Source organism: Elephas maximus, chromosome 17 (genome assembly GCF_024166365.1).
Source record: "Elephas maximus indicus isolate mEleMax1 chromosome 17, mEleMax1 primary haplotype, whole genome shotgun sequence".
Lineage (NCBI taxonomy): Eukaryota > Metazoa > Chordata > Mammalia > Proboscidea > Elephantidae > Elephas > Elephas maximus.
Window position 1 is genome coordinate 63,804,081 of NC_064835.1, and position 22,591 is coordinate 63,826,671.

A 22,591-nucleotide genomic window follows, 5' to 3' on the forward strand; every position below is an offset into this window, starting at 1 on the left:
CATGCTTAGAAAGATCTTCCCCTCTTCAAAATTATAAAAAATATTGACCCATTTTCTTTTGATATTTCATTTTAATAAAGAAATCATCTATCAATTCGAAAAAGTAATCATCTATCAATTCAAAATTTACTTTGAAGTGAAGAATGTGGCAGGGATCCAGCTTCATTTTTTCCCCAAGTGGCTAATCGGTTGCCCCACAACACTATTGATTCATTTTTTAGATGTCATCTTTATCATATATTGACTTCCCATGTATCCTTGGGTCTGTTTATGAACTTTCTTTTCTATTCCATTATCTTTCTGTTTCTGAGTAATTACCATGCTGTTTTAATTACTGTATCTTTATAATCTGTTTGAATATCTGGTAGGTCCATTCCTCCACATTTTTCTCTTTCATAATGTTCCTGAATATTTGGATATTTATTCTTCCAGAGTAATTTTTAAATTATTTTTTTCAAGTTTCAAAATTTCTGTCACAAACCTACCTATTCAGTGATGAAAAATCTCTGTTCACTTTTTCATCATGTTTATAGCCCTCAGACAATTTTATAGTTTTCTGCATTTGGATTGTTCACATTTCTTATTTTGTATAATTGTTTTTATATTTTCATTACTGTTACAAGTGAGATCTCTTCTTCCATGTTCTATGTTTTCTTTTTTAATTATAGAAGCAATGTGTACACACCTATCAGATTGGTAAAAACTTTAAGTCTGATTTTGCCAAATAATGATCAGGATTTAGAGAAACAGGATCTTTTAGTGGTAGGAAGGTAAATTAATACAACTTCAGAGGGTAATTTGGTGGTGCAGATCCAAATATTCCTTATCCACAATTCAGAAATCCCGAAAACCAAAAAAAAACAAACCCAGTGCCGTTGAGTCAATTCCGGCTCATAGCGACCCTATAGGACAGAGTAGAACTGCCCCATAGAGTTTCCAAGGAGCGTCTGGTGGATTCAAACTGCCGACTCTTTGGTTAGGAGCCGTAGCTCTTAACCACTATGCCACCAGGGTTTCCACAAAAATCCCGAAAGCTATGAAAATTACATTTTCCTTTTAAAACTCATTTGGTGGTAGAATCTGACCTGATATGAAGCTATTGATAGTCTTTATTTATCCCACTTAATGTGGGTATTTAAACTTTTAGACCACAGAAATAGTAATGTATTTGATTATGGGAATACTTTCCCAAACCCACTGAAGATGTTATCTATGGCACATATACCATGTTGCCTTTCTAAAATCCAAAAAAATTCTATTCTTAAATACATCTGATCCCAAGAGCTTTGAACAATGTATTGTGGACCTGTACTTAGTAAAGTTAAAGATGTGCATATCCTAAGATCCAGCAATTCCACTTCTAAGGATATTCCCTAGACAGATCTATCCACTTGTGCGTAGGAGACACATGTAAGAATGTTCATTACAGCATTGTTAACGATGATGAAAAATTAGAAATAACCTCAATGTCCATTGATGGGAGAATAAATAAATTGTGATGTATTTATGTAATAGAATACTATACACCAGTTAAAATGAACTATAGCTACATGCGTCAACATAAATAAATCTTAAAAAGTTGTTGAATAAATAAAAGCAATTTGAAGAATGATAGATAACAATTCCACACAATTTAAAGTTTAAAAACATGCATGGGGATGATAAGCACCAAATGTAGGGTAGTTGTTATCTCTGCAGAGGGAGGGGAAAAAATGAAGTCTGGGGGAGAGAGGAGGTTTTTTTTACTTTATCTATAAACTCAGATTTCTTTTTTAAACAATCTGAAGTGAATATGGCAAACTATTGAGATGTTTTTACAAATAGATAGGGTGCAGGTTTGTATTCTACATAATGTTTCAATCTTTTTGGTGTCTGCAAAATATTCCATAGCATTCCATAATGTAATTATACCTAAATATACCCAAAAAAAAAAAAGTTGATTCCAGCTCATAGCGACTCTATATATATACATATATTTAACTTGTTTTCTACTGTTTAAGTGGGTATCTTTGATATCTTTTTGTATATATACAAACATTTCTGGAGGATTCCTAGTAATTTCTGGAAGTGGAATTACTAGGTAAAAGGTGTGTATTTTACATTTTGATAGATAACACCAGTTGTCCTTCGAAAAGGCTGCACCAGTTTATGCCCTTACCAACAACATACGGGGGTGCCCATTTCTCCACATCCTCAACAACACTACCAAACTGGAATGGACAGAAATGGTACTATATATTTATTTGTGATTGCCCATTTCTGGTAGGCTGAATCACCTTTTCATCTATCATTAGCCATTTACATTTATTCTCTGTAAATTACCTGTTGAGATCTTTGTAAGAAGTGTGTTCAGCTACAAGTCACTGAAAATGGACTATGAGTGTTGTAAAGAACAGGGTAGTTTTTGTTCCTTTTTTTTTTTTTTTAGCTAAGAATAATTCTGGAGATTTAACAAAAAGAAAAAAAAAATCCCACGGCCGTGGCGTCAATTCTGACTCATAGTGAAGGTAAGTAATATATGACTGGAGCAGCCACTCAGAAGTATTGTCAGGAACCTAGGCACCTCTATCTTTCTGTTCTGCCATCCTTAGCGTGCTTGTCATTTCATAGTCAAATGACAGCTACTTCACCTCCAGATATCACATCCACTTTCCAGGCAGGAAGAGAGAGGAAGAGCAAAGGGATAAAGGGCTGGTGTGCAAGCTGAATCGGTCCCTTAGAAGCCCAGGATTTCTATCTTTCTTCAGGTATGCAGATTAATTTCCCTAAAATTATGTAAAGTATCCTCAAATTTTTTTAATTTAAATTAAATTTAAAAGTACACTATCTCTAGTACCCCCCTTACATCTTATTAAGGAGCTCTGGCGGCGCAATGGTTAAGCACTCAGCTGCTAACAGAAAGGTTGGCAGTTCAAACCCACCAGCCATCAATGGGAGAAGGATTTGGCAGTCTGCTTCCTTGGAAACGCTGTGAGGCAGTTCTACTCTGTCCTGTATGGTCCCTGTGAGTCTGCATCGACTCCACAGCAATGGGGTTACATCTTATCGGCCAGAACTGGATCACATTACCACCCGCAGCCCTACCCTCACCCCCAAAACCAATTGTAGCCAAAGGATGTAAGATTATCATGTCTGGTTTACACCAGTTGTGGTTCACTCTCTGCAAGCTCCATGAGAGCACAGTGTTTTGTTCACAGCTTTATCAGTGCCTAGAAGAGGTCCTGCCACGTAAAATATGCTCAATAAATTTTGTTGAATGAACCGACTCTATGCATGAATGAAAGAAAAACTGGAGCTTGGGTAGGGGCGGGAGATCAAAGGATCTGCACCACTGTTTGAGCCAATCCAGGCCCTATCGGTAGGGAAGTCAGGGGGAAATGAATGTTGAGTAGGCAAGAGATTGTATCTGTCACAATATCTTTGACCCATTTTTCTATGGATTAATTCTTAGCTACATATTTTTTGTTATATATGAGCAAATATTCTCTCCCAATCTTTCACTTTTCTTTTTAATGAACTTTTTATTTTGGAATAAGTTTAGGTTTACAGAAAAGTTGCAAAATAGTGCAGAGTTCCCACATGCCTCTCATCCAGCTTCCCCTATTATTGATATCTTACATTACAGTGATAATATAAGACATTGATAATATCGGAAACTGGATTTGGTAACCAAAAACCAGACCCACTGCCATCAAGATGATTCCAACTCATATTGATCCTATAGGACAGAGTAGAACTGCCCCACTGGGTTTCCAAAGCTATAAATTTTTACGGACTACCATATCTTTCTCCTGAGGTGCTATTAGTGATTTCAAACTGCAGACCTTTCTATTAGCAGTAGATTGCTTTAACCACTGCACCAGCAGGGCTCCTACATTGCCATGTACATTTGCGAAAATTTTAAAAACCAACATTGGCACATTACTATTAACTAAACTCAGACTTCATTTGGATTTTACTGGATTTTCCATTAATGTTTTCTTTCTGTTCCAAGATCCCATCTAGGATACCACATTGCCTTTAGCTGTCATGTCTTCTTAGTCTCCTCTGGTCTGTGACAGTTTCTCAGTCTTTCCTTGTTTTGTGTGACCTTGACAGTTCTGTGAGGAACCGGTTAGGTATTTGTAGAATGTCCTTCAATTTTGGTTTGTCTGATGCTTTTCTCAGAAACCCCGGTGGCATAATAGTAAAGTGCTACGGCTGCCAACAAAAGGTCAGCCGTTCAAATCCACCAGGTGCTCCTTGGATACTCTATGGGGCAGTTCTACTCTGTCCTACAGGGTCGCTATGAGTCGGAATTGACTCGACGGCAGTGGCTTTGGCTTTTTGGCTTTTGATCCTTTTCTCATGATTAGAATGGGGTTATACGTTATTTGAAAGAGTATCACCGAGGTGAGGTGCCCTCCTCATTATATATCAAGAGACATTATTGGTGATGTGAGACTTCCTCATTTAGTCAAGGTAGGTTTCTCCACTATAAATTTCCTATTTTTTCTTTTCCATATTCTATTTGTTAGAAGCAAGTTACTAAGTGCAGCCCACACTTAAGGTGGTGGCAGGGAGGGGTGGGGTTTGAGCTTCACCTCCAGGAGAGGGTGTCTGGATAAATTATTTGGGATTCTTCTGTATGGAAGATTTGTTTGTTTCCTCACATTTATTTATTTGTTAAATCATTTATTTATATCAGTAGGCACTCACATGTATTTTTTGCACCTATTTTAGTCTATCTTTTTTTGTAATTTGCAATTTTTTATTGAGATGTAATTCACACCACATGAAATTCCTTATTTCAAAGTGTAGAATTCAGTGTTTTTTAGTATATTCACAATGTGGCACAATCATCACTACTGTTTGATTTTAGAACATTCCTCATCACGCCAAAAAGAAACTCCATGCTTATTAGCGATCATTCTCAATTTCCCTATCCCCTGGCTACCACTAACCTGCTTTCTATCTCTATAAAACCCAAAAAAGACCCACTGCCGTCGAGTCGATTCTGACTCACAGCGACCCTATAGGACAGAGTAGAACTGCCCCATAGAGTTTCCAAGGAGCGCTTGGCGGATTCGAACTGCTGACCTCTTAGTTAGCAGCTGTAGCACTTAACCACTGCACCACCAGGGTTTCCATTCGTATTGCTATAGATTTGCTTATTCTGAACATTTCATATAAATGAGATCATATAATATGTGGTCTTTTGTGACTTGCTCTTTTATCTTAGCATAATATTTTCAAGGTCCGTCCATGTTGTAGCAGGTATCCATACTTCATCCCTTTTTTATGGTGGAGTAATATTCCATTGCATGGATATATGACATTTTGTTTATCCACTCATCAGTTGATGGGCTTTTGGGTTGTTTACTTTTCGGCTCTTGTGAATAATGCTGATACGAACATTCATATACAAGTTTTTGTAGGAACGTATGTTTTCAATTCTTTTGGGGATGTAACTAGGATTGGAATTACTGAATCATATGGTAACTCTATGTTTAGCTTTTTGAGGAATTGCCAAACTGTTTTCCAAAGCAGCTGCACCATTTTACATTTCCACCAGCAGTATATGAAGGTTCCAGTTTCTCCACATCCTTGCCAACACTTGTTATTCCCTTTTTTTTAATTCTTTAATTATAGCTATCCTATTTTTTTTTTTTTTTATGTGAGGAGTTCTGGTGGAGCGGTGGGTAAGCCCTCACCTGTTAGTCTAAAGGTCGGCAGCTGGAATCCACCAGCCGCTCCTTGGAAACCCTGTGCCGCAGTTCTACTGTGTCCTATAGGATCACTACGAGTCAGAAATGACTCAATGGCAAGTGGGTTTGGAGTTTTGGTTTAGTGGGTGTGAAGCGGTATCTCATTGAAATCTTTATTTGCATTTTCCTAAGGACAAATGATGTTGAGAATCTTTTCATGTGCTCATTAGCCACCTGCATGTATCATTTTTGGAGAGATGTCTATTCAAATCCTGTGCCCATTTTAAATTGGGTTGTTTGTCATTTTATTACTGACTTGTAAGAGTTCTTTATATATTCTGGATGCTAGACCCTGATCAGATACATGATTTGCAAATATTTTCTCTCCTTCTGTGGGTCTTTTCACTTTTTTGTCAGTGTTTTTTGATGCACAAAGTTTTTAATTTATTGAAGTCCAAGTTTAGCCATTTTTTTCTTCTGTTGTTTGTACTTTTGGTGTCATGTCTATAAAAAAAAAATTATATAGCCATTGCTTAATTATGATGCATTTACACCATTGTCATGAAGGTCATGAAGATCCACAGATTTGTTTTCTTCTAAGAGTTTTATAGTTTTGGCTCTTAGATCCAGTTTGAATTAATTTTTGTGTATATATAAGGTAGGGGTCCACATTCATTCTTTGCATGTGGCTATACAGTTGACCCAGCACCATTCATTGAAAACGCTGTTCTTTCCCTAGTGAATGGATGGTCTTGGCAGTCTCACTGAAAATCAATTGACCACAGATATATGGGTTTATTTCTGAACTCTCAGTTTTATTCCATTGATCTATATGTTTATCTTTTGTGTATTTATTTTATAATTTGGATTATAATCCAATATGTTGCTTATTTATTTTGTTGCTCAAATTATTCCAGATTTGGTCATTGGGAGCTCTTTCAGGTTGGCTCCTTTGCGCCTCTGACGTACCTGCATCCTTTTGTTTTTTGAACACTTCTTTGCTTTATGGTACTACAAAATGCTCCAAGCTCGTCTTGTACTTTCCCTGACTCAGCCTTGGAATTAGCCATTTATCCATCGAGCTCTGGTTCCTTTTACCAGAGAATGGTATTTAAAAACCAAGGTCTGGGTTTTGGGTGTGCTTGTTGTTACTAGGGTGTCATTGCATTTAAAAAACCCAATAGGCCCTCTCAAAAGACAAGCTAGATAAGATATTACATATAATATCCCATGTATGCACTCATATCTTCACTTCTGAATCTCTGTGTGTGACTATATGTGTGTGTTGTGTATATACACAAATATACATAAATGTGTGTGTGTAAAACATGAGTTTATACTGATGTCTCCAACTCTAACCCAGTACCACAGGGATCATTCTAGCCTTTATTTATTGCTTATCTGTAAATTCCCCCTTTGATAATGAGAAACTTGACTTCTACCATTTACCAGCCATTTACTTGTTTATTCAAACCTAGTAAACATCTTCAGAATTGTTAACCCATTGTCCACTTTTAACCTATTTTAATTTTTTGTTTATGGTAGCTTTCATCATACAGACTTTTGAAATTTCGTGCAGTTAAATCTGTTAGTCTCTTCTCATAAGTACCAGAGTTCTGCATTTTGCCTAGAAAAGCTTTTCCACCTCCCCTCCCCACACCCCATCCCCAGATAACAAAAATATTTTAGTACGGTTTTAGATGTAGATATTCAAACTATCTGGATTTTGTTTTTGAGTTACATAAGATGCAAATCTAACCCTTTTTCCCCCTCGAATGGGTATCTGAAGGTCCTAAACACCTTTTATTTTTAGTATTTTCCCTACTGATTTTCAATGCATGAGCCTAATTCTAGACTCTGTTATTACTGGTCTGTCTATCTCAGTGCCAACATGATACTATTTTAATTTTTGTAACCTTAAAATATGTTTTGATATCTAGTAGGGAAAGTCCCCCATCACTGATCTTTTTCAAAAATTTTCTGGCTGTTCTTATATGTTTATTCTTGCAGATGAGCTTTAGAATTAATTTGTCAAGTTTCATTTTAAAAATCCCATGGGGATTTTGATTGGATTACGTTGACTTTATTCGCTTTGGGAGAAATTGACCTCCCAACATGGTAAGTCTCTATTTAGGCCTTCTTTTATGTATTTCATAAAGTTTTATGGTTTCTTCCCGTACGTTTTGTACGTTATTCATGAATATAACATATATTTTTTAATTGCATTTTCAAATTTATTATTGCTAACAGATATGAAAGCTATTGATTATATGTTTGTCATGTATCTGAACAAGTTATTGTGTATAATGACTTACATTAGACCTAATAGGCTTATTAGATCTAACAGATTACTATTAATTAGATCTAATAGATTTTCAGGTGATTTCTATTGTAGACCATCATGATATCTGTAGGTAATGACAATATCCTTTTCTTTCTAAATTAAAGTGCTAGTTATGGGTGGGGAAAGGTTTGACATAGACAAATCACTAGACACCTCTAATCAAGGACAAACAAGGCAAAAAATTGTACAAATACTTTTCTGATTCCTAAACAAAATTAGGAATCAGAAAACAGAAATAACCACGGACCTGAGGAAATTTAAATAATAATTTAAATAAAATAACTTTAATAATTTAAATGTAAATAATGTTGAGAATACACTATGTAATTTTATGGAAATAAATCTGTAAACCTAAATGAAGATGGGTGATGCTTCTAGAAAAATAAATATTACCAAAATAGACATAGAAGAAAAGAAACCCCAAAATGGTCAATAAAAAACAAAAACCTACTGCCATCAAGTCGTTTCCAACCCTATAGGACAGAGTAGAACTGCCTCACAGGGTTTCCAAGGCTGTAAATCCTTACAGAAGCAGACTGCCACATCTCTTTCCTGTGGAGCAGCTGGTAGGTTTGAACCACTAATCTTTCAGTTAGCGGCTGAGCACTTAACCACTGTACTACCAGAGCTGCTGCTAAAGGGTCAGTAATCATGAAAGAAGTTGAGAAAGCTGTCAAAGAACTATCACTAATATTTATACTTTTAATTTTTTCTCGTATTTCTGATTTTTCCTGGTTGCATGGCTAAGTCCACCAGGCAATCGTGGTGAGAATTTGTCTCTTTCCTTACTTTAATTGAAGGGCTTCTAATGCTTAGTTGTTAATTATAGTGTTTGCTTTGAGTTTACCAAGTAAAGGAATTTTCTTCTCTTCCTAGCTTCTTGTGTTTATAAGAAATTAGTGTTGAATTTTATCAACTGCTTTTTTTCAGCATTGACAAGAGTAATCTTTTCTTCTTTTCCTTTGCCTATTAATACAGTAAAGCCCTAATGTTGCAGGATTTCTTGGTTCACTCATGGATTCAGTCCCACTTGGTCATGGTGTCTGATTATTTTGATGAACTTTGGATTTTATTTGCTAGTATGTGATTTAGGATTTTTGCATAAATATTCATAAGTAAGATTTGTCTGGACTTAAATGTTTTGTGCTGTCTTCAAAAGATTTTGTTTTGGTGTGCAGGAATACTTTTTTGATAAATCTTGTATTTTTTTCCTCTTTGCTTTGGTGTATGAAGACTTATCTGTTCCTTGGCATAACCCACAAAACTAACTTCATCTGGGGCAGGGGTGGTAGCTAGAGGATCGATTATTGATGGTTTCTGATCTCTGTAAACCATCAGATGAGTGTAGATGGGGGAAGGGGGTTAGCATGGGAAGTAAGCTAAAAATATAGGTTACTAGCAGACCTAATTTGTATGTACTACCTCTAAGCAATCTCTTATCTAACCTGAAGATTCCTCTACTCTGCAGACAGTGGAACTGGGGATGGAGATGAAGGGTATTTTCAAGAATCAACAAGGAAGGTGAATCAATAGGCTTTTGGTTAACTAGTCAGATTAAGTATTCCAGGGAGGTAGAGGTGTCAAACTACTCTCCCCTTGGTTTACTGGGAAAATGAAAGAGTTGCTAGAAAGAAAAATGTCCAGAGGAGGACTGGTTTTAGGGAAGATGAGGAATTCACCCCTGGACATGTGTAGAAGATATCTTTTAGTAGCTTGATGAAGGAAAGGACAGAGAAAGATTGGACATAAGGTGTTGTCACATGGCTAATGTAATCCGCACAACTAACCTATCTCCAATGTACAGATCATAAACTGAGACTCAGAAAGGTTAAGTGACTTCCCCAAGGTCTTTTAATTCTAACTGTCATGCTCTTTCCATCACATCCCACCCTTTGTGAGATGTCCGTCCAGAGGCTCATTGGTGCTAAGGGAAAGTCCTTTTAGGCTAAGGGGTATATTGGCTTGGTTATAGGCAGAAAGGAGGAAACATTTAGACACGGCAAGAATAAATTTGCTTGAGATAAAAGAGGTGAGCACAGTTCTAGAGTATATAAGAGGATTTATTCAGAAAATACTTATTGAGAGCATAGACACTGGAACCATAAAGAAGACACAGCTTCTATACTTGAAATCTTCTTAATCCATCAAGAGAAAGGGGCATATAATGTATTGCCTGACTTCCCAGCTCCCACCTATACAACCCATCCCACCCCTTCCCTCTCGCCTTCTCCCTCACCCATGTTTCCATTAGGCCGGGCCTATATCTGCCTTAACTGTCAAGTTAGGCCGTGGTGTATGAGTGAGAAAGAAAGAAAAAATTACAGCAATATGATTAGTTCTGGGATGGTATACACAGAATGCTCTGGAGTGCCAAGGAAGGGGAGGCAAACTGGAAAACCTTACAAAGAATATGATATTTGAACTGGGATTTTAAAGGTAAGTAGTAGTTTATGAGGCAATGACGCGATATTTAAAGCAGAAGGGTCTGAAAGGGAACAATAAAAGAAAGGACATTAAAAGCAGTAGTAACTGGTATACGTAAAGGCTTAGGTTACTGTATACCCATCAGACTGTCAAAACTAGAAAGTGCAACAATGCAAGGGTTGCTAAGGATGAGGGGAGCCGGGCAACTTTGTGCATTGCTAGTTAGTGTGGACTAGTGCAGCCTCCCTGGAGAGCCACCCAGCAGAGCTTAGTCAGTTGAAGCATGCACATAGGCTAGGACCCTGTAATCTCACTCATGGTTAAACACACAGAGACCCTCACACATAGGTCCATGTACAACAATGCTCAGTGTACACTGTTTGTTGTAACAGGGAGTTGGAGGCGATCTAGGTGTCTGTTGCTATGGTAAAATGTGGTAGGTACATATTCTGAAATATTTTATAGCAGTCAGAAGTAACAAACTAGAAGTACAAAAAGCAACATGACTAGATCTAAAAAGGTGTTAATTAAAAAAAATCAGAAACAAATGAGATCTATAATACAAGATCATTTATATAAATTAAAAATACATACATACATACATATGATGGCCGCATTTTTAAAGATAGATATACACGACCAGGCATATATACCAACACAGGGTAGTGTGTGTTTGGGGTGGGGGTAGGGGATCAAGAGCAGGAATGGGGACTGAAGGGGAAAAGGAAATAAGAGTGAGCCCTGTCCTGCTGAAATATCCATGAACCGTGGAGAATGAGTATCAATTTCCTGCCCCTGCAGTCCAAATAAAAGACTTAGCAATATAAAAGTGTCAAAGTCTGCTTGGACCACGGAAGAGGCTGGGTGAGTGGGAGGCAACCCCAGGGCTGCAGCTCGGAGAAGAGGGCAGGCCTGGGGCACTGGGTCTCCGATCCTGAGGATGACAGGGAGCTGCTGACAGCTTTTCAGCAGGAAAGAATACTTTGTTTTAAAAGATCCCTCTGGTGACCTAGAGGATAAGGAAAGACTGGAGACAGTATAGTGTCCAGGAGACTTTTTTAAAATTACAGGTGAAAGGTAAAAACAGCAGAACTAATGTGGATAGGTGGGATGGGAAAAGGGTGGGTGCCTTCTGGGGCCAGTGTATTAACCCACCATAGACCACCTCCTTTTTTAATAGAAGTAGGCATTGGCTTCACCCATCTCAGTAGACCTTTTGAGGGGTGTGAGGGCATTCAGCAACACAGAGGTCAGAGTATAGTTGACTCTCTCCTTCTGATCCCACTTCCTCCTCTGGTCCAGGTTACCCTGGCACAGAAAACAGGTGACTTGAGCTCTGATTTCCAACTCTTCGCTCTGGTTCCAGAAGTGGGCTTGGACAGTCTACACCTTCTCTCTGGGTCTCATTTCTTCTCTCTTCCCTTCCCAGCTTTCACTTTCTTTGGCTCCATATCACCTCCCTAGTAAAAGCTACCAACAGGGAAATCTTGCCCCCTCCCAAAATCCCCCCAGGTACCTCCAAAGTCCTGACATCCTCCTTAATCTTCCAGCGCCACTGCCCCACCCTGGTGAGGAGGAGTAACAAATTGGTATCGTAATGGCCCTGCTGATTGCATTATGGGTGCCTAATGCAATATGCCCTCATGAGAACCATCCATCAGAGAAGAGCCCCTCCCCAAGTCCCTGCCAACCCCCGTCACATTAGTCAGGCAGCCCATTCATCACTACCACACACCTCCATGGAGACTGGCCTAGACAGATGAGGGGCCAAATCAGATTTATGGGGAGGCATCATGGAAAAAAATCAGCCCCATCCATCTCCCAGACACTGAGGAGGGAGCCCTGTGTCCCCACTCCCTCCAAGGCTCCTTAGGGAAACGGGTGCTAATCGAGAAACCAGCCAAGTTGCCTTTGTTTTCCTGAAGGCCCATTCCTGAGCCCCTGTGTTGCCTAGCACAGCCCTAGAACTGATTTCTCTAGGAGTTCATACTTTCTGGAGCAAAGCGCCTGCTCGGACTGGTATACAATGCCCAGAGTCAGCCACAACTTCTGAGAATCCCAGGGACTGCATTTAATAGGGTTCCTGGGTTGGATTAGCTGCTGTGAGCAGACAGTGGGGAAGAGTAGATGAAGCCCAGTTCAGGAAGGAGACCAGTCCTAGGGCCACCTGCACATGGAAGGTGATCTCATTTAGGCCCTGCATCTGAGCTGAGGCCTTCCTTGCTGGGGGCTCATTTTAGCCCTGATGGCCATACTGGCATGGAAGAGACATTGAGAGGATTAAGGATGGTGGGGCAGGATCTGGGAGAAAACTACCTTCAAGTCCCAAGATTCATGAAGCCTGAAGCTTGTAATATTTAGGGGAACCTCTTTCAGAAAATTCAAAGTGTCGAAGTGCCAGGGCCCCTCCCAGGACTTTGGAAGGAGCCTCTAGAAATGAGGGGCCGGAAGCTTCAGCTTCACCATAAGTCCGCCCCTGCTATGTGCCTGGCACTGTGCCAAGTATTTTATATGCATCATAAAAAAAAAAAAATCCTCACAACTGCCAATTGCCCAGCAATTATTCTCCCCAATTTTATGAGAAAATTGAGCCTCAGAGAGATGAAGTGACTTGGCCAAGACTATCCAGCTGGGACGTGACAGAACAATGACTGAAACCAGGTCTGTCTGATTTTGTGGCCTGTACTTTTTTTTTTTTTTTTAACTCATTCCACTGCCACTTGGCCAGGGTTGATTTGGACTAGGAGGGATCTCAGGTCCAACTGTCTCCTTTCTAGATGCCCCTAAAGCTGTGGACAGGTTATTTTATACTCAAGTACTATAGCTGCCCTGGGGTGCCTGAAAGAAAGGAGGCAGAGGCAGAAACAGGGATAGGAAGGGTGGAAGAAATTCTTCTAACAGAATCCTAAGAGATCAGTGATGGGCTCTGGGCTTTGGGCAGCCCATCCCCTACAAGAGTTAATCTTACTTCCCCCAAGCTAACCATGGCCCCATGTGAACTGGATACTAGTGGAGGGATCCCAGAGGCTGAGCAGAGCTGAAAGCCCATTTCTGGGACCCCGGCAGAGGGCCATGTGGGGTCCTGTTTGCATCAGTGTAGCTTTCTCTGAAAAGCCTGCCCCATCCCCAGCAGGCCTGGGTATTAAGGGTGCTGAGAATGGTGGGTAGCCCTCCTCTTGCCAAGCAAGAGCCTCCAGGGCCATGGAGTTCCACTCCTGAGCCTCATGGAGAACGGGAAGGGGGGCTGGCATGTGCAATAAGGTAGGAAGAGAACGTGTGCTTCTCTGTGACCAGGTGTGAACACAGTGAGAATAAGGATATGTGCATGCACCCAGAGAGGAAGCATCATGAACATTCCCCTGCTCATTTGGTCTCCATTGACAGTTTTTCCCGGTTATCTTCTTCACAATTGTCACCTGTCCCTGAGGGCTTGTCTCCCCTCAGGGCTATCTAAAAAGACTTGTCTGGAAATTTGGTGAAGTGGCGCTGTAGTAACTGGCATGACAATGTAGGGTCCTTGCCTAAGCACCTCCATCCTCCTCCGCCTCATGCATCTCCTGCCCTTCTCTCCCTGCCTTCCTCCAGGCCCGCTGGCCTTAGCTGCGAAGGATTCCTCTGCACCCCCTCTAATCCTGCACCACGTGGGCTCTCACACAGTGGTTCAAGAAAGCAGAGGAGCGAAGGGTTCCATTCCTCTCTATTCATTGCCTGGATTTCTTCCCACTCTTTCTGCACACCCCATTCCAACATGGGATTTATGTGTGACCACTCCATCTAGTAGGTTTTGGGTCTTCTCTCTGGCCTCACCGGATCTTCGCTCACCCCAGTCCGCAGAGGTTGCCTTCCTGTCTCAGCTCTGAGCATACAGTAGAAGGCCACAGAGCCAGGTTGTGGTTTCCAGGGACTCACAGGCTGATGGAGGACATAGTTGAATGGAGAAATTCTACCCTGACTAAAGGGATGCAGTCTGGATGTGTTCTGTCTGCAGGTAGACAAGACCCATACCCACATAGGGGGTATCCCTGTTGTTGTTGTTGTTAGGTGCTGTTGAGTCTGTTTCGAATCACAGTGACCCTATGTACAACAGAATGAAACAATGCTGGGTCCTGCGCCATAGGTTATGCTAGAGCACGTCGTTGCAGCCACTGTGTCAATCCACTGTGTCAGCCACTGTGTCAATCGTTAAGGGTCTTCTTCTTTACTCACCCTCTACCAAGCATGATGTTCTTCTCCACGGACTGGTCCCTTCTGATACCATGTCCAAAGCATATGAGATGAAGTCTTGCCATCCTTGTTTCTAAGGAGCATTCTGGCTGTTCTTCCAAGACAGATTTGTTCATTCTTCTGGTCTTTGCCAACATTATAATTCAATTTTAGGTATCCCTAAAAGTGTGTAAACCAAAAAACCCATTGCCAGCCCTGACTCACAGCAACTCTGTAGGACAAGTAGAACTGCCCCCTAGGGTTTCCAAGGAGCCGCTGGTGGATTTGAACTACTGACTTTTTGGTTAGCAGCCAAGCTGTTAACCATTGCACCACCAAGGCTTCAGTTAGAAGTGTGTATGCCACTGTATAATATGGTACAAAGCCTCAGTGTAATATATGGTTTTACATACAAGTAAAACTGCTAAAAAGGCAGCTGGATAAAAAATCCTATTAATGGGAACCCATGGGTCAGTCAAGAAATTTTGTGTATGTGTGTGTCCCTACACTGGGTAGGGGCTGATATTGCTGACCTCTGAGTTCCTTGAGAACCCCAAGAATCTAAATGCTAAGGGGAAACAAAAAGAATATTCAGTCTCAAGTGAGGTTAACTAGGAGGTGTATGTTGGGTGAGAGACAAACAAACCAAACCAAACCAAACCTGATACATGGCAACATTTGTTACAGAGTAGAACTGAGCTCCATAGGGTTTTCTTGGCTGTAATATTTACAGAAAAAGATCTCCAGGCCTTTCTTCCACAGTGCCATTAGGTGGGTTCAAACCACCAACCTTTCAGCTAGTAGCTGAGCACAAAGTTGTTTGCACCTTTGGGCAAGAGAAGAGTTCCCTTTTTCCCAGGCTCCTTTTCCTCTTCTTGTGCCCTGAATGTTGGTGTTTCTTGGGGCTGTTTCTAGGCCCGCTTCTCTTTCTACGCAGGCTTCTCTACTCCCATGTCTTCCATTATCATTATCTGAATGCAAACAATGTGCAAATCTCTCTCCAGCCCAGGTCTCTTTTCTGGGCTCCAGACCTCTCTATTTTACAGCCCACCAGACAGCTCCACCTGAATATCCCTTAAACATGTGGAACTGCCATGACCAAAACCAAGCTCATCATCTTGTCCCCAAAACCTGATCCTTCTCCTGAGTTCTCCACCTCAGTAGATATCACCACCATGCACCCAGTTACCCAACCTGAAACCCTGACTAGCCTATCCCTCATCCCCACATGTCTAATCAGTTGCCAAATCTGTCGAATATTTTTGATTCTAACTCTTTCTAAAACCTGCCTACTTTTCATCATCTCACTGGTATTAACTTGGTTCAGCCCTTAGCATGTTGGCCAACAGCTCGGGCTCTAGTCCAGATTGCCTGGGTTTGAATTCTAGAGGAGATTAAATATAACCCCAAAGTGCAAACGTGCAGCAAGATTCATTTGGGCAAATTGCTTAACCACTTGGTACCTCAGATTCTCCCTCTGTAAGGTAGGATAATAGTGTCTACCTCACTGGGTTGTTGTTTTGATCAAATGAAATCTCACATGTGAAGTGCTTTTAAAATTGTCTGGCATACGTTGTTATTAGGTGCTGTCAAGTCAGTTCCGACTCATAGCAACCCTATGTACAACAGGAATGAAACGCTGCTGGGTCCTGCGCCATCCTCACAATCATTGTTATGCTTGAGCCCATTGTTGCAGCATCTGTGTCAATCCATCTCCCTGAGAGTCTTCCTCTTTCTCTTTGACCCTCTACTTTACCAAGCATGACATCCTTCTCCAGGGACTGATCCCTGCTGATAACATGTCCAAAATATGTGACATGTAGTCTTACCATCTTTGCATCTAAGAAGCATAATGGTTGTACTTCTTCAAAGACGGATTCGTTCGTTCTTTTGGCATTCCATGGTCTATTCGGTATTATTCAGCCGCACCATGTAGGAAGTGCTAAATAAGTGTTAGCTATTTTGTTATAATATTATTATTACCTGAGTTATCACCATAGTCTCCTAACAAGTCTCCCTGCCTCAACTCTCATTCTCTTCTAATCCATTTACAGTACAGGAGAAGCACTGAGGCTCGTATAGGTAAAGTGTATTGCCCAAGTTATTAAGTGGCAGAGCAGATTTTCGCATAGGCCTAATTGACTTCGGAGCCCCTTGTTCTAAGCTACTGAGCCACTCTGCCCGTTTGCAAGTATGAAGAAATGAATACATTGGAATAGTAGTAGTCTAAGGAAAGCGTGAAACCAATGGAGGGAAAAATGAAAAGAGAGAGTCAGAGGCACTCCAGATTTTCCAAAGGGAAGGAGTTTGAGAGTAGCAATCTGGTTGCAGGGACTTTGAAGCTGAGCTTGAAGAGCGAGGGTAGAGTTTGGGTGGAGATGCTGATGGAGAGAATGTGTTAGAGGGGCTAAAGTCCTCCCAAGAACCTCTTGGTGCCCCTACAGTGGTCAGGCCTTGATAGTGGGGACCAGGTAAAACCCTGGATGGATCTCAGGCAAGTGCTAGAATAGGCGGGGTTATCAGACAAGTCTGAACTGGGGGCATCTTACTGGGAATTGTTTCTTTTACCTTTGGCCACTCGATGTCTAGGGAGAAAACTAGGGATCCAGGTTAACTGGGAGCTGGGGTGGAGTATAGTGGTGTAGGTGTGAAAAGAAAGGTGGTGGAAGATGTTCAGGTGGGAAACCACACAGCCTCCCTGCTCCACCTCTTCATCTCCTCCTTCTGAGGAGTCAGCGGGAGCCATGGTCTCATCCAAGAGGAAGTGATTTGGTAGCATTTTGGACATGGGGGTGAGGAGTTCTGCCAACTAGCTTCTCAGATTAGCTCTGCTCTCCAAGGTCTCTGGGCAAGGCTGCCAGTCAGTTGGCTCGTCTACCTGCTGAATGGCTTCTACAAAACCCAGCTGAGAATGGGAAGGCAGGGTAGAGGTGGACTTGTTTCAGGCATTGTCTGCATGCTCTGGATAAGGGGGTATTTTTCCTCTCCAGACTTGTTGGTCTCCATCTGAGGCTGGTAACTGAGGTTGCTGCCCTTCCCTCTGTCCCCAAAGAATGGAAACCTTTGGGACAAGCAGCCCAATGCCACCTGTGTCCTCTGCTTCAGGCCCCAAACTGCCTTGCCAGTCCATCCTTCTCCATCCATCCATCCTCTCAGTTCAGGTGTAGGGCAGAACTCTGATTGGCAGGGAGAGGTCCACCCTATCCCTGTTCCAATCATATCCCTACAGAGAAGCTGACTAGACAGGTTGAAATAGAAGTAACCTCTCTGAGGAGGCTTCCCTAGCATGGGGGGTAGGGAAGGGGATCCCAGGAGCCCTGGGGAGAGGAGGCTGGACTCCAGCTTGTCTGACTCAGCCCATGTGACAATGAACAGTGCCCATTTTAAAAATCAACAATCCTGCAATTTCTGAGATCTGTGGGATTTTTGCAGCTTGGGATGAGGGTGGCGGAAGCAGTTTTTAACAACAAAAAACATGAAGGCAAATTCTCCTGGAGCTACCCAACCACATCCCCCATCTTTCATATCTGTGTTTTACCTTCGACAAAAGCTCTGGGTTCTCTGTCATGGCTTTCTTTTTTCTTCCTGGATCCCAATTGTCAAGCCTTCAAGAAAATGCACTTCAGTCCTTTGTCACTGAGTGTAATTTGATAAACTGAGCAGAAACACACTGCTCTCCCCATCCTTTCAAAAACTGTTACTGCCAGAGAAAGAGGATGAGGGAAAGAGATCTGAGGTCTTTGAATGGAAGTTTAAGCACGAGCGCACGCGTGCACGCACGCGCGCGCACACACACACAGACACACACACACACTGTCTCACACACATATCAGGACGTAGAGTTGCCTAGGCTGGGAGGAGGTTGCATCCCAGATTCTTGGGCGTGGGGGCCTAGCCCTGGGGTCCTGGGACGGATGCCCTCCCAGCTCATAGCGATTCCCCTAGTTGCAGGCCCTTCTTGCAACCGCCCAGTGGGCGGTGCCAGGGCAGGTTTCAGGCTATAAAGGGCTCTTGGCTCTCCAGGCCTGAGGGAGCGCCATTGCTGCAGCAGTGTCTCTGCCAGCCACAGCCAGCTTGGGGCACTGCCGGTGTTCCATAGCCACCGGGCAGGCTGCTCTTTCCCAAGCAGGGCCAATTTGGGCACAGCTATCGGCTGCGTTCCTCGTACCTATCCCGTTCTCTCCATCGGCAAGTCCCTTTTTGGATTGCTTTCCTGTGGGTTGGGTGTGGGGTGGGAGGAGAAGGACTGGGTATGGGGGCTTAGACAGGGGAAGATACGAATATTTCCACTTTCTTTAAAAAATTCCTTCGGGAGCAAATCACTGAAGCTGAGATTTCTGAGATGAAGTATGGGGCGAGGGTTATTCCACGTTCAGGCAAAGGAGAAAGCAGCAAAATTCTTTCCCAAGGGCCACCCTCTTCCCAGAGGGCTGCAGGGGGGTGGGCAAAGGGCTCCCTCCTAGCCCCTCGACTCTGAGGGGCTGGGAGTGAGGAGCCAGGCTGTGCCTGCCTCTGGCACTGCCAGGTAGAGACATTTGGACAGAGGTTGGTATCTATAAAGCAAAACAAAAAAATCTGAAGAGCCAATGACAAGAGGATACCTGGGGGTGGGGTAGGGTGGGAGCAAGTCACAGTAAAGGACAAAGGAGAAGGAGGAAGCTTTTAAGAAATAAATACATAGAATCCGGAATCCAGCTCTGCTTCAGCAGTGCCGAAAAGAACAGGATGGCGTCTTTAAAGAGGTGGGTGGACCTGGGTGGGATTCTGGCTGGCGGTGGTTTTAAAGGGGTCCGTTAATACTCTAAACAACAGCCTCAGAGCCCCTGAAGCTGCAAGGATGGGGCGGGGGAGGGCCATTTAGCCCCTGGGAGGTCCAGAGAGGCAGAATCTATGGCTCTGTAATGATTTTCAAGCTGAGCTAAGTCCCCTGTTGCACCTCCCAACCATTCTGGGGAGCAGGGGTTCCAGCCCCTATCAGAGTTGCCAGGGCATAGTCAGGAAGTGTCCTCTAAACTGTCCTTGAGGTTTGGAGGCTGGAGGGGCACTGCCAGACCTGCGGCCCCTCTTCTGGAGGGAGGGCAGAGAATGGGAAAAGGGTAGGCAAACAGGCCTCGGAGTGAATATCTGGGACGGCAGCTGCAATCCAGGGCCAAAGGGGCCCTCCTGACCAGTGGGAGCCGCAGTGCCTGCTCCCTTCTGAAGAAAAAGGGCTAGGAGGGCATGTGTGATCAGGAGCTCCTGTCCCAGGGCAGGCCATCTCCTCGAGGCATAGCTCTTCAGAAGGAAACAGAAAAGTGCGTTGTGACTGGATTTGTAATTTTGCAGGCAAGGGATACTGCCACTGTGTCGGGCAGTATACCGAGGGGTCTTAGAATGAAACCTGGACCAGCCTCAGGCCCCGGGGGGAACAAGGAGCTGAGTGCTGACTGTTCCAAAGGCTCCTCGGTTGCAGCAAGGCAGGACAGAGCTGCGAGCAGAGACCACTCTCTGAACTGAACCCCTGAGCTTTGTCACCAGGCTGGACTGCTCAGAGTCAAGATAGGAGGCCAGGAAGACCCGGCACATACTCTGTGAACTCCTGAATACCCAGTCCTGCTTCCTGGTCACCACTTCCTGGTCTCTTTACTCTCCAAACACTCTGAGGGCCAGCAGGATCAAGGGGCTAGCCCATTTTTAGCTCGGGCTTTTTTCTCCCCTTTTGGCTGTGGTGGAGAAAGCAGAGGTAGGATTTAGGAAAAGAAAGTAAATAGCCATTTGTTAAAAAATCCAGGGACAAAACTGTGTAAAACTGAGTGTGAAGCTGACAGCTCCTTCTGTTGTCAGCGCTAATCGTCAGAAGCACAGACATTAAACAAAGGGGGAGCTGCTATGGGGACAAGTTCTCGGGGGATGTATGTTTGGTGGTAGAGAGGAATAGGATAATACAATGGGGAAGTGGTGAGGGGCCCTGGGACTCAGTTTTCTCATCAGTACAAAAAGTAATATGTAAATCTAAATCTCTAAAAATAGTATTATCTCACAGGGCTGTTGTGGAGATCAACTAAAATAATAGGTGTGGTGGAGGTTTTCTGGCTATATAGAACTGCATTCGTGCAAGGGACTTGAAAGGTGCAATGTCTTCATTCCTTTGGGCATAGCAAGTCCAGGAGAGACAGTGCTCCTGGACAGCCTTGTGCCTGGGTGAGGCCAGAACTTTTGCAGATCTGCCCATGCAGATGGGTGTTTTCTGAGCCAGGGAAGAGGGTGTAGAGGCTGTGCCTGCCCACTGTCTGCATGTTCCGTGAGTGTCTGCAGCCTGCCCTCCATCTTCCAGCCCCACAAAGTTCAGAACTCCACTTGAACTAGTGTCTCCAAGACTGAACCCCCAGTTGATTCTGATTGATTTCAAAGTGTCTAAAGGGCTAGAGGGAGAGGTGGGGGGCAAGCCCCAAGCCATGGCTTTAGAGCACTGCAGGCAATACTGAATCCCCAGGGTGTGCCTTGGACCCCATGGAAAGGGTCGTATTGGGAGAGGGGTTTCAGGAGTTCCTGTGATACTAGCTACAGGCAGCCTGGAGGGAGAAAGGAACTAACTCATTGGAGAACAGACAGTTCATTCTGTAGGCCAGAATGAGAAAATCATTCTGTCTTACAGCACTCCTGCTCCTTTTGGGCAGTCCATAGTGGGCCAGCCACACTCCTGTGGCCAAAGGTGGCATTGGGTGATGCTTGGTAAGACTCGGGTTTGGTCTGGGGTCAGGGATTGAGTCAATCTGTGTCCAGGATTAAAGGTCAATCTGGGATTAGGTTTTGTGGTCTGTTTAAGGGCAGGGTTAGGGGTCAGACCGAGGTCTGGGTCAAAGCTCAGTCTGGGGCCAGGGTCAGAAGTCCATCTGAGGTGGAAGAAAGAGTTTCCTGTGATGGAATCTGGCTGCTGAAGATAGCGGCTGACCCTTCTCTGTTCTCTGTTCCTAACCCACACTGTGAACAATCCTCCACAGCTCCAGCACTCCTACCTTCCACAGCACCTCTGTGAGGTCTTATCAGACTGTAACACCATGACTTTCCTTCTCTCTCTCTTCCCCGCCCCCGCCCCCGTCCCAAGTCACTCTGGGGCTTGAGCAGAGACATGGTCCGGTTAGGAAATGCGGCAACTATTGCTGAGGGGCTGTGCTGTCCCACGGACGTTCCCCAGGACCCTACCGGGCAGCTGGGCACGGAGAAGGACTCCTAATTTCCAGCCCCTGCCACTTCCCAACTCCTCCCCTATACCCGAACAAGGAGGAGAGGCCAGGTGATGGAGGACAAAAGTGCACAAAAGCTATCCCTGGGTACTGGGGGGTGGGAGATGGGGGCAGGAGCAATTGGAGTGCAGAGAGATTTCTGGGGCTATAATCCCTGCAAAGTAGATACCTCCTGTGAACTCTTGAGGTTTGTGGCTTGGAGGCAGGTGTTGTGTGGATATGTCTACAATGATTCTCTATGTGTATGTGCCATTGTGTGTGTGTGTGTGTGTGTGTGTGTGTGTGTGTGTAATTTGCCAATGCATATATATATATATTTTTTATATTTGCATCTCTATAAGGCTGTGTGTGGTCCATCCTTTAAGAGCTAGATGTCTCCTGGGATGGTTCCCCAGGGTTATCTTGCCCATTTTAACGTCTGAGAGTCAGTGCTGTGTCGGGGGGGTGGGAGGGGAATGGCTAGATTCTTAGGATTCTCTAAGACAGCAGGGCCTCAACAACCTCTCCGAGCTCCATCTTTCCCCTGCCCTTTCATCCCCAGATGGGGAGTGGCGAGGGGCTGGCCTCATCACTACTGGGTGGGTGACCAGCCCAAAATTGAGTATCCTATGAAACCTCCCTGCTGTAAGGATGCTCCCCAACTCTAGGGCTACAGTGGTCCTGATAAGTACTTCGTGAGTGTCCAGACCCCAAGCCACCTGGAACAGCAG